This window comes from Neophocaena asiaeorientalis, unplaced genomic scaffold (assembly GCF_003031525.2).
Source record: "Neophocaena asiaeorientalis asiaeorientalis breed wild unplaced genomic scaffold, Neophocaena_asiaeorientalis_V1.1 scaffold177, whole genome shotgun sequence".
NCBI classification, from domain to species: domain Eukaryota; kingdom Metazoa; phylum Chordata; class Mammalia; order Artiodactyla; family Phocoenidae; genus Neophocaena; species Neophocaena asiaeorientalis.
Window position 1 is genome coordinate 5,060,884 of NW_020172779.1, and position 12,822 is coordinate 5,073,705.

Below are 12,822 nucleotides of genomic sequence, written 5' to 3' on the forward strand. Positions count from 1 at the left end.
TTTGCCCGGGCACCCGGGAGCTGCCAGGCCTCCTGGCTGACAGCTAGCTCCTCCTCCGCTCAGAGAGCAAGAGCAGGTGAAGGGCCCCCCGCCGGCCCCAACCCCAGCCAGACCAAATCCCTTTCACTTAAGGTTTTACTTTTGGCTTGCAAATCTGGCTTCACTCCCTTGAGCCTCAGTATTTTCATCTGTAAAATGGGGCTGATCACGGCAACTTCCTTGAATGGTTGTGGTGGGGGCTAAACTGAGAACTTTTCTGAAACACTGTACCTATCACTTAATTGGCACATACTCACCCGTCATTATTTGGGTCCGCAAGGGGGCGTGGAGGCACCTTGTCCCGCTGCCCTGCTGCCAGCTCCCCCAGCGCGCACATTTTAGGCAGCAGGGTCCATTGGCCCCCGGCTGCTGCAAGAATTGGGACTTGATGTGTGTCACTGCGTCCAGGACAGGCAGTTACCCCCGGATTCAGGACCCCCTCCCGCCCACTTTATCATTTCCATCCCATTCTGGTCCTTCTTGGATTCATGTTTGAGAATTCTCCTTATGGTATGACCGGTTCCGCAGCTGCCCGTCTTGTGGTCATTAATCAGTTTGCCAGGGGGAAAAACCCCTTGGCTTTACAGTGGTTGAGCCAAAACTTGCATGCCGGCCCCTGTCCCATTGGAACGGTGCGCTTGCCTCTTACTTCTAGTTCTTGGCCTGAATCTCCAGGCTTGTTTTGGTTTCTAAAATGCTGTGTTTCAGGACCCGAAGGAGAGAGACTCTTGCAACGATCCCTAAAGGTTTGGTAACCACCCTGCTTGCTGCCCTTAGATTGAGAAAGTAAATATTGGAGGTCAGAATTAATTGAGTTTAAAGTTACAAGAGGCAAATTGCGCATTTCTATCCCTTGGTGATTTTTTTAATGTATAGTCAGAATTAAAGGGAATAAAAGATTTTCCATCAAGAGATTTTCTAACTGAAAAAAATCAAAATAAAGCTTTTCTGATTCACCTTGAAACACTTTAATAATTTATCTGCTCTTCAATTGGGTACGTTTCACTTCCTTTAAAATGATAAACTGCAGGGTGCCTCTGTTTGTCCAGAAAGCACTTTCTCCTTCGAGATGCTTAAATACCCCTTCCTTGGTTGGGGAAGTCCCCAGAGCACTTCTCCTCTTCCCAGGCACCCCTCTGCACGGCAGCAAGTTTGAGGACTAGGCTTAGTGTGTCGGTGAGAAGATAGTGGGCTGTCTCGCACTCGGGTTATATAGACCTGGGTTTGAATTTCTGCTCAGCCACTTTGTTGCCAAGAGTTAACATTAAGTTGTTTTGAGGAGGACTTTAAAACCAGAGTGAATCTGGGTTTGCTACTTACTAGTGTGGGACCTTGGGCAAGTTACTTAAGAACGATGGGTAATAATGGAGCCTACCTCTGTATTGTATGACGATTAATTAGATGAGTTAGTGCTTAGATCAGTGCCTGGGATATAATATGCACCATGCCAGCCTTAGTTATTATAGTTCTGTGACTTTGGACAAGTTAATTCACTTCTCTGAGCCTGTTTCCTCATCTGTAGAAAGGCAATGAAGATAGCACTTCATATGGTTGTTGTGAGAGTTTTCCCCTGGGCTTCATGTATTGAAGAGCATTCAACAAATGGTTGTTGGAATTAACCAGTGTTATTGGTCTCTGTGTGTCACCACAGGTGACTTCCAGCTGAGCAAGATCTAGCAGAAAGGATTGGTTGGTGGTTAAGAACACGGGCTGCCTGGGTTCTTAGTCTGTCTCCACCATTTATTAGTCCTGTGACTTGCGGACAATTTACTTAACTTCTCTGTGCCTCCATTTTACTTCTCTTGCAGGAATTTTGTGAGGATTAAATGAGGAGGTGCTACATGTAAAAGGCTTAGTAAATGTTAGTTAGTTAATTTTACTTTGGGGAACTGTCATCATTGCTTTTTTTTTTTTTTTTCATCATTGCTTTTTAAAAATCTCTACCATCTTTGCACTGTGCTGACTACAGAGTACATAGTGATTACTCGAATATTTGAATAACTAGTGTATGTAATTAAATATACTGTTGTAAATACAGATGATGTAATATTCAGAATTTAGGGATTTAAGTGGCCATGTATGCCACTAGCTTCTTGGTTACTGGAAGAACCTCTCATAAAGGAGTAGGGATGCAGCCCTCCTGGCTGTCACTGTCACAACATGATTTCACATCCCTAACTGCTTTCTCACAGGTGGATTGTGGGGACTTTGTGATGTGCAGGCCTCCTGCCTCTAATTGCTATACACACACACACACTCACTCAGACACTCACAGACACACAGACAATTCCTCCTCTCTGCCTTCTCTTTCCTTTGCATTGCTTTCTGGGTCATCAAAGATGAGGTGAATGAAGGTGGTAAGGAAAGGAGATGCCAGGATTGGGATTTGAAATACAAAATTTGGCTTCCAGGTCCAGCTCTGTGAGTTTTATTAATTTAATATTTATTTATGGATGTATATATGGATGGATGTATTTGTTTTGAACTACTTTTGCTTGGGCAAGTCAGTTAGCCACTCTGGGCCTCAGCGACTGTTCCTGCAGAATGGGAATAATAATATCCTCCCATGTAGGATCTGTGGTGTTGGAGCAAGTGGGGTATAACATGGGAAGGAACTTTGTAACATAAATCAATAAATCAAGAGTAGTTGTTGCTATGATTATTATAAACTCCAGATGTGAAATTGGGGGTTGGCTCTGTAATCCTGACACTTTGGTAAGGGCAGCTGGTTGCATAAGGATATGAAATTGAGTAACATTTAAAAACATCTCTTGCTTTCTTCTCCAGCCTGACTGCAGGATCCTTTTCCTAATCTCTTTGTGCTTTCCCTTGTCGTAAAAGATTTTACTTCCTTGCTCAATGTATCTGAGTGTCTTTCTATCTTAAAACTGCATTTGGATACCACTTCACATCCCCAGGATGGCTATAATCAAAAAGACAGATAATGAGAACTGTTGGCAAGGATGCAGGGAAACTGGAACGCTTATACACTGCTGGTGGAAAGGTAAAATGATGCAGCCACTTTGGAAATCATTCTGGTATTTCCTCAAAGACTAAACATAGAATTACCATGCGACCCAGCAGTTTTACTCCTAGGTATGTATTCAAGAGAAACAAAAACATATGTCTACATAAAAATTCGTACACAAATTTTCACAGCAGCATTTTATATAATAGCCAAAACCAGAACCAACTCAAATGCCCACCAGCTGATGAATGGGTAAATAATGTGTGGTCTATTCATACAAGGGAGTATTATTCAGCAATAAAAAGGAATAAAGTACTGATATATACTACAACATGGATGCACCTTGAAAACATGATACTGAGTGAAAGAAGGCAGACACAAAAAGACATATATTAGGAGGTTGGCCAAAAAGTTCGTTCAGGTTTTCCATGTTATGGAAAAACCCGAACAACTTTTTGGCCAACCCAATATGACTCCATTTATATGAAACGTCCAGAATAGGCAAATCTGTGGAGACAGAAAGTGGTTGCCAGTGGCAGTGGGGAGGGGAATGGAGGGTGATTGCTGATGGGTGTAGAGTTTCTTTTGGGGATGATGAAAATGTTCTAAACTTGATTGTGGTGATGATATCATAATTCTGTGGATATGCTTAAAAACCATTGAATTATATACAGCAAATGGGTGAATTATGTGGTGTGTGAATTATATCTCAGTAAAACCACTACAAAAATGCATTTGGATGACACATTAGAGTGATGAAAGACAAAATAGTAAAACTTTTAAAATAAACTTTATGCTTTCTTTTTGGATTGGCCAAAGAATGTGATGAATTTTATCATTAACTTGATAACACATGACTACCACGCCAGATGGGACTGATATTTTATGTATATCTTTTTATAGTATCATTCTTGATACAGCACAGAGAAAATATACCATAAATAGTCCAGAAAATTGTCTCAGAACATTCCTGATTTGAAGATAATTAACCATATAATAATCCTTTGTATTAGTGAGGTTTCATACGATGACTTTTTAAATCATTATTTATTTTTATGTTTTATATATAAATCTTTTATCTTGAGATTTGTCATGCAATCATAACTGACATTCTAATTACAGCATCCAAAATCCACCTTCTGTTTCTTCTATAGATTAATCCCAGAGATACTTAGTAAGAAAGTGGTTTATAATAGAGCATTTAAATAAAGAAGGCCAATGAATATCACTGTTCTCTCTGTGGTAATGGTAGGCATGATAATAATAACAATAATACCTATATGGCATATATTACCTGCCAGAGACACTTCCAAGTGCTTATATATATTATTAGAAATATATATATTAATATATATTATCAAAAGCATATATATGCCTTTAAGCTTTGTAAGCTACTCTGTGTAGAAGATATACTTGTTATCCTCATTTTACAGATGGGAAAACTGAGGAACGAAGTATGTAAGCTAACTGGCCATAGATTTTTCAGCCAGAAAGTGCTAGGGCTGAGAGTTCTTGCTCTTAAGCAAAATGCTAGATTACAATTTAGAGGGTTAAGAAGTGTCAGGGTAAGACCAATGTAAAACAGGATCATATATATAAGACTGTGATATTCTGGTATGAGAACTTTTGCAAACAAGCAAGTAGACAAATGATTTTTCCCTTCTGTCGGAAAAAGCTAATTAATTTCTAGAGGTGTTTATGTTTTTGCAAGATAGAATGGTCAGTTTCTCCGTTAACTTTTAAAGTGGGTCTCCCTTGCCATATGGTTTTGAAAACTTAATTTGAACTCCACGCATTCTGAATTTGTAATCATTTTAATGGGAAGATAAATTACAGTTCACTATTTTGCCAGCTGTGAGGATGGGAGTGGGGTAGGGGGAGAATTAAGAATGTAATGAGGAATGCTTAATTAAGAGAGAAAACACCTCAAGCTTTTCAGTTATGCTCATCTACCTAGACTAAATATGCTAATTACAACAGTCTTATCCAGTCATTAAAGCTGGGTCCCTAAAAGCAATTTACGAGGCAATGAGTTTTAGCTAAGTTGTAGGAAATTGCAGTTCTTTCAAATTGTTTGATGTATTGCCTTTTTGCTACACCAGACTGCCTTTCCAGACTCTTACAGCCTTGCTATTGCCTTTTCATAAAAACATGTTAAATCAATATTGAGTTGCTTTTCTGAATTTGCTTTGCCAATATTAATGCAGTATGCAGATAGAAGGTAAAAGTCAGCTTCTGGAACCAAAGGCCAATCTACAATAAAGTAAATATGAGATATGGAATTTAGAGATACAGAAAAGAACAAGGAGAAATACAGCTGACCCCTGAACAATGCGCGGGTTACAGCAGCCGCCCTCTGCACAGTTGAAGATCCAAGTATGACTTTATAGTCAGACGTTCTCTGTATCCCTGGTTCCCCATCCACAGATCCAACCAATCATGAAATATGTAGTACTGTAGTATTTATATTGAAAAAATCCAAGTATAAGTGGACCTGAGCAGTTCAAATCCCAGTTGTTCAAGGGTCAACTGTAGTTTGTTTTATTGCACTTTGAACTTAAGGAACTTCAAAATTGGCTTAGAGAATGCCTTAGGGGGTAGCCCCTACTGGTGTCCGTTAATATGGAAGTAACCATTGTAACCAAAGGGAATAGAGGGAAAGCTACTGCCCAGATGCTACTACTGAAATGTAGGGATCCAGGCAGGAGGAATATGCTTTTATTCTTCTAATAAGCAGAGAGGATATCCTGGCCTTGGGAAATTACCACCTGTTCAGATGAAAAAGGGAGAACTTTAGGAAATGGCAAATGGCTGTATTTGGAGTCAGTGCAGACAAGCCTCATGTAGAGTGATGAGCTGTCTTTACCCCAGAGGCTTTTCTCATATACAGACCCTGTTCCTACGAACATCTTTTCTGCTTCACACACTGGATGTGGGGACAGCAGGCACAGTCCTGGCACATAGCAAGCTCAGTAAAGACTCCTTTCTCCCCTGGAGAGAGAGCCTGGGAAAGTACTTTGTCACTTGCCAAAACCCTCATGCAGTTGGAAGACACTGAGTAAGTGCTCAGTACACGATTGTGGAATTATTGTACACCTTCATGCACTTATCCTGACGTAAACCTGTTTTTGAAATGAGTGCAGTGTTAGTTGTTTCTGAGTAATATGTTTGCGGTTACTTTTCTAAAAGGCCAATCCTGATATTTAGGTTTTGGCTTCTGTCGACTTTGGAATCAATAAACCTGAAAGTAAGTTATTAAATAAACACACCTCAAAAGAAGAGAATGAGAGGTGGTGGATGATTCTTCTCCTCTCCTAGAATTTCTAGTATTTATTTGGATCAGGAACTCACGTCCCTTTATTAGGTGGCGGCTCTTAAATGGTTGGGGTCTATGAGTTTAGTGATTAGGAAAAGACAAAGGAAACAATGATCAACCCTCTTTCTACCTAGTAAGTCATCCCACTTTTCTCTCTTCCTCATTATCTACCAAGCGGAGATGGGTCCCAGATCTGGGATCCTTGTCCCCGTATTATCAGCTTTAACCAAACTTGGAAGCTTATGTCAGTGACCATTTTTATGGATTATTAGATGCTGGGGGAACACCAGTGGAGACGGAGTGCGGGGAGAGAGCTTAGCGGATCAGACAGCCTGCTTGTAAACAGCTGTTCCCGTGGCAGTGCCAGCAGGGGCAACAGGAGCTATTTTCATCAGGGCTGGGATGGCCCCAAACTGGAAGAGTTCAGAGACAGCAGGAATTTACTCTCGTCTGCACAAAGAGTCACTTTTCTGTAGCTTTCCAAATATTTTTAAGGTTGAGTAGGAGAGGCGAGATGGAGAAAGAAAACACACCTGGGAGTGGGGGACAAGATATCCTTTCGTCTGTGCAGTTTTCTGATAACAGCTGTTGCTAGGGTGTGGCAAGAGGGGACAAATGCCAGGGCCTCCAGCTGGGGGAAGCCCATGGCAGCTGCAGAGGAGGTAGATAGCAGCTAGTGTCATCAGAGAAAGGCTCAAATCTTTCCTCTTGGAACCTTTAGCTGCTTCTGGTGATTTTGTTATTGTTGGTGGTATGTGTTTGTTATTTGTTTGAATCCTGATGACACTGTCTCCCTGCAACACTTGTACCTACAGATTTCTGATTCTGATATTTACCCAAAGGTTCCTTTCATTGAAGTAAACTGTGGCTCAGCACCCACTTAGGTCTTGGCCTTATTTTGATCATCCAGCTCTGTGAGGCTCTCCTTTGGGTGGTGAAACTGTTACAGCCCCAGAGAACTGAACCTTGTGCTTTGTGGCAGATCAGGTAGGCTTCAGAAGGACCAGTCCTAGTACAGAGTGCTCAGTAGCGTCTCTGATCATGACTTAAAGTGTGAGAAACAAAAGAAGATCAGAATGAACATTCTCTCGTTAAGAGAGAAAGGCTCGTTTCATGCTATCCTATTTTCATTACAGTTAGGTTAGTCCCTGTGCTTTTATTATGTGTGAAGTTGGCCATTTTCTAACAAGTTGTAAAATTCTGGAGGAATACACTATGAGTGGTGTGTCCACAAAACAAACGAAAAACAAGGGGGATTGGGAGGGGGTTAGTGTAGAGATATATAACGAGGTACTGGTTTAAGAACAACCAGTGTATAAATGTGCAAATTTACAAAAAGGATATGTTAAGAAAGGATTGTTTTTTTCCATCTTAGAAAAGGATTTAGCACATTTTCTGTTGAGGATCCTGGGTTAGTTTTCTATTTAAAATGCAATTCTTGGGCTTCCCTGGTGGCGCAGTGGCTGAGAGTCCGCCTGCCGATGTTGGGGACACGGGTTCGTGCCCTGGTCCGGGAAGATCCCACATGCCGTGGAGTGGCTGGGCCTGTGAGCCATGGCCACTGGGCCTGCGCGTCCGGAGCCTGTGCTCCGCAACGGGAGAGGCCACAACAGTGAGAGGCCCGCTTACCACAAAAAAAAAAAAAGGCAATTCTTTTTATACGGTTTGCACACTATTTTCAGGCACATATACTGAGTCCAGTAAAGCGTGAACTTTTGGATTGTAGAAGTACTGTTTTGCTTCCCGATTCCTTTCCTCTTCCCCAGGAGGAAAGGAGAATGGGGTAAACTTGCACCCTGTTTTCATTGAATATTTTTATAAAAGTTCTACTTACCTTTGGTTATTAACATTTCCATAAATGATAGTGACTTTCACAGAATGTATTCACTGCAAAAAGCAGTGGTGCTATATGACTGTATTTTACATCTAGGTGCCAAGTGCCTCATATCATCTTTAGTTAAGCTATAGGAAGGTTGATAAAATAAGACTTTACCAAAGCTCCTACTTGTACTACTTTCTTCTTAAAAACAGACAACAAAAATCAGTTTAGAGGTGAGGTTTTAAGGCAGTTATCTGATGCATAACCATGATTCATTTTCCTTCACATTTGTTAAAATTTACTTTCTAAGGAAACCATAATTCAGAAGGACACGTGTACCCCAATGTTCATTGCAGCACTATTTACAATAGCCAGGACATGGAAACAACCTAAATGTCCAAGGACAGATGAATGGATAAAGAAGGTGTGGTACATATATACAGTGGAATATTACTCAGCCATAAAAAGGAATGAAACTGGGTCATTTGTAGAGATGTGGATGGACCTGCAGTCTGTCATACAGAGTGAAGTAGGCCAGAAAGAGAAAAACAGATATCGTATATTAACGCATATATGTGGAATCCAGAAAAATGGTACAGATGAACCTATTAGCAGGGCAGGAATAGAGACGTAGACGTAGAGAATGGACATGTGGACACAGAGAGGGGAAGGGGAGGGTGGGACAAATTGGGAGATTAGGACTGACATATATACACTACCATGCGTAAGACAGATAGCTCGTGGGAACATGCTATAACGCACAGGAAGCTCAGCTGGGTGCTCTGTGACCACCTAGATGGTTGGGATGGCAGTGGGGTGAGAGGGAGGTCCAAGAGGGAGGGGATATAGGTATACATAGAGCTGATTCACTTGGTTGTACAGCAGAAACTAACACAACATTGTAAAGCAATTATCCTCCAATAAAAAAAATAAAATGACATTTTAAAAATAAAAAAAAAGAAAACTAAGGAAAAGTGACTACAGTATGAACTTTAGTAAATAATATTGTATCAGTATTAACCAGCTGTATCAAATTTGCCATATTAGTGGTGTGTGGTATATCTTTACGATTTTTCTCTAAATCCGACGCTGTTCTAAAATAAGTTTATTAAGGAGTAAAACAATAAATGAAGCACACACATACACAACACAGATACAACAAATGAAGTGCTAAAAAGGTAACTATTAATACATTTAAAAAAATTTGCTCATTACTGGTCTGTACCAAATAGCATGACTTATTTGTGGTTTCTAAGGTTTTCTTGAAATAACCAGAGATCACAGATGAAGTTGCTGAAAAGGATCACATGTTGATTATATTGGATTGAAAGTACAGGGCTGAAGAGTGTATAGACTGGAATCAGAATGCCTCGGCTTAAACCCCGATTCTGTTATTTACCAGCTGGATGACCTTGGCTTACTTATTTCATGAATCTGTGTCTTAGTTTCTTAGTCTGTAAACTGGTGATGAAAATACACTTCAGTAAATTGGTCTTAGAATGATATGTTGATATTTGTATAGCACTTATAACTATGCCAGGCAATTAGTGTTATGTTTATTAATAAATAAATATTGGGGAAAAAAGAATTTACTTTATTAATGACTGTTTTGTAGACTCTGATATAACCTGTCTTCATGAGAGAGGATGAATAGACCTTAGTTGCCATGATAAAGTACACTTATCCTGCTACCATACTTACAAGAGCCAAAAGTTATCACAGAGTATTTAAGGACATTCAAATATAAGGAACAAGAGTGAACTAGAGCTTTTTCCTCCAACATTTTATTACAAAAAATTTCAAACATACAGAAAAGTGTAAAGCATTCTACAGTGAACATCCTTTTCTCCACCGCTTGGATTCCACAATTAACATTCCACCGTGCTTGCTTTAGCATGTGATACAAGATACTGATTATAGTTCCCTGTGCTATACAGTAGGTCCTTAATTATCTATTTTATATATAGTAGTGTGTATCTGTTAATCCCAAATTCCTAATTTATCGCTCTTCCCCACCTTCCCCTTTGGTAACCATGTTTTTTTCTATGTCTGAGTCTATTTCTGTTTTGTAAATACGTTTGTTTGTATCATGTTTTTAGCTTATATGTCTAAGTGAGATCATATGTTATTTGTCTTTCTCTGTCTGACTGACTTCACTTACTATGATATTCTCTAGGACCATTCATGTTGCTACAAGTTTCTTTTTTTTTTTTAAGAGATAAAACTTATGTGTAATGAAATGCACCATTTGATGAGTACTGACTAAGACATACATCTGTGAAACCCAAACCCCTATCTGGATATCTTTGAATGCTTTTGGCTGCAAGAAACAGAAAATCGACTCAAACAATGTATTCACCCCCGTAACTGGAAATCCAGGAGATGTGAATAACCAACTGATACCACGTGCATATGTAATTATATTTCTTCTGAAATAATACTGTATCCTTAGAATTATGATACTCTACTATAGAATTGTCATCTATGGAGTCCTTACCTCCCTTTCCTTTCCAGGACTCAGCAGAAGTGTTACAAAGCTGAAGGAAAGGTTGGATTTTACTTTTTGAAGCCGACACCTGTTTCAACAGCAGAATGAAGGGCTCTGCTGTCCTGCCATGTCCAGGCAGGGGTCCTCTCAGTGTCTCATCACTAGTTCTATGAATAATTTCCAAAGTCCATCTAGATGCCAGACACTGGGTTAGGTGCTGGGGACAAGAGGAGGACCTTCATTTTCCAGACTTCCCTCTGTCATCATCACTTGTATCTCTCAGAGTTTCAAGCCTGCTTTTGGCCTTTTGTGGATCAGAAACTTTATTTTCACTTTTATGATTTAAGATTTCCAAATCGTGAAATAAACCAAGTGCAAAATAATAAAAAGAATATTAATCTTAAGATAACATTTCTGGACTTGCTTAAGGCAAGAGTCCTTTGTTCCATTTGTATTTGTCCTGAAGCAAAATTAATTTCATGAAGGGGTGGATACCTGAGGGGAGTGAAATCTACAAGGATGACAGGGTGGGAAAGGGCAAGTAACGTATATTACATGAATTTCCTGTCTCGTATACCTGTCTCGTATATCTTTGTATAATAAATTTGTTTTAAAATATGGATACATAATAAATATAATTTAATAAATTCATATGTTAATGATGCAGTATAATTCAGTAAGTATAAAAATGGAGAGAAATAGAAAAGAAATTATTGCAAATCTAAGGACAGGGGAGTGTCGAAGATGCATTTATGGCAGAGAAGGACACTTAGAAACAGAAGCCATGCTTCTAGTACAGGGGAGATCACTGACTCAGAAATTCCTGCAGGGCAAGAGGGATCAATGACAAAAGAAAGACGTAGGCCAGAGACCTAGGACATGAGTCTGAGAGGTGATAAACAGCTTATATCATGGGAAACCTGGCCAGAAGCGGGTCTTCAGGTTCTGGGTTGCCCTGAATATCCTACTCTTCCCTAACAAGCATGGGGCAGTAGTTTGGTACAGTACAAAGATCTTCTCCTAACTTGTAGGGAAATTTGCTACAAAAGAGTTAGAGATGATGATAATCATTGTAGAGGAGGGTGATCAAGGTTTGTGTTTTTATATGTGGATTGTAAAGTGAGGGACAGTTGGACAGTTCAGGCATTTACTGAACAATAATAATAGCAAAATGTCAGGTTCTGTTCTGTGAGCTTGCATGTATATTGTTTTATTGAATTCTGATAATAATTCTGTCATCCCAATTTTTAACTGGAAGAAACTAAGGCGTGAGCAGTTTGACCAAAGTCACATAAGTAGTAAGTATGGGAGCTTGATTTTGAAGCCAGGCCTCTCAGACTTCCTACTAGGTGCAGACAACTATGGAAATAACTCTGCAAACTAGCAAGCAGTAAGGCCCATCCTTGCCTTCAGGTCACAGCCTAAGCCAGGTAGAGAGGGGAAAAATACATATGCATTTAAATAATATATGGGGGCAGTATATAAAGGGCAACATGTAGAGTGGTTTAAACAATAAAGGGGATTTCTTGGCTTATGGCTTATGTAATGTTAAATTTCAGAGATATGTAGACTTCACATGAGGTTTGATCAGGATTCCAGGTCTATTTCTCTTAAGTTCTCTTGATTCTACTTTTCTCTGGGCATTAACTTTGCCTTCATGAAGGCTTCTTTTGCAGTCATATGACAGCCACTAGCACCAGTCAGACTGAAAAGAGAGGACTGGCTGCCATCAACCATCTACAGCAGTCTTGAGCTTTCATGTTTTTGGAACATCTTGACTTACAGACTCACAAGATATTAAAGCAGAACAAAGTCCTTCGCTGGTTGTCCTAGGCTTACCCATCTGCAATATTGAGGCAAGAAGGATGGTATTACCCTGACTGCCTTAAGTCAAGCAGGAGCCCCCTGCCTCCTCCTTAAGGGCACAGGTAGGATCATAGCTGCTATACTCTGGTGAAGGGTTCATTGGGTGTTGCAGAGATAAGCCCAGTGTCCTCCACAAATGATAATTTGGGCTCAGTGATAAGAAACCAGTGGAAAAAAAATTGTACAGGGTATGGTGTAGTTAAGGCCAAATTTTAGGAGAAATAAAGTTGCAGGGGTGGGGAGCTTATACAGAGAAGAAGAAAGTGCTCACAGAAAAGCCACAAAGAAGATACAATTTGGGAGCGGTTAGGAAACATTGGTATACA

General features: G+C 39.9%; 1 protein-coding gene across 2 annotated transcripts in view; it reads left to right on the forward strand.

Annotated features, from left to right (window-relative positions):
- DEPTOR (DEP domain containing MTOR interacting protein) overlaps positions 1-12,822 on the forward strand; it is a 141,249-nt gene that overhangs the window by 724 nt on the left and 127,703 nt on the right. The gene's annotated exons all lie outside the window — the stretch shown is intronic.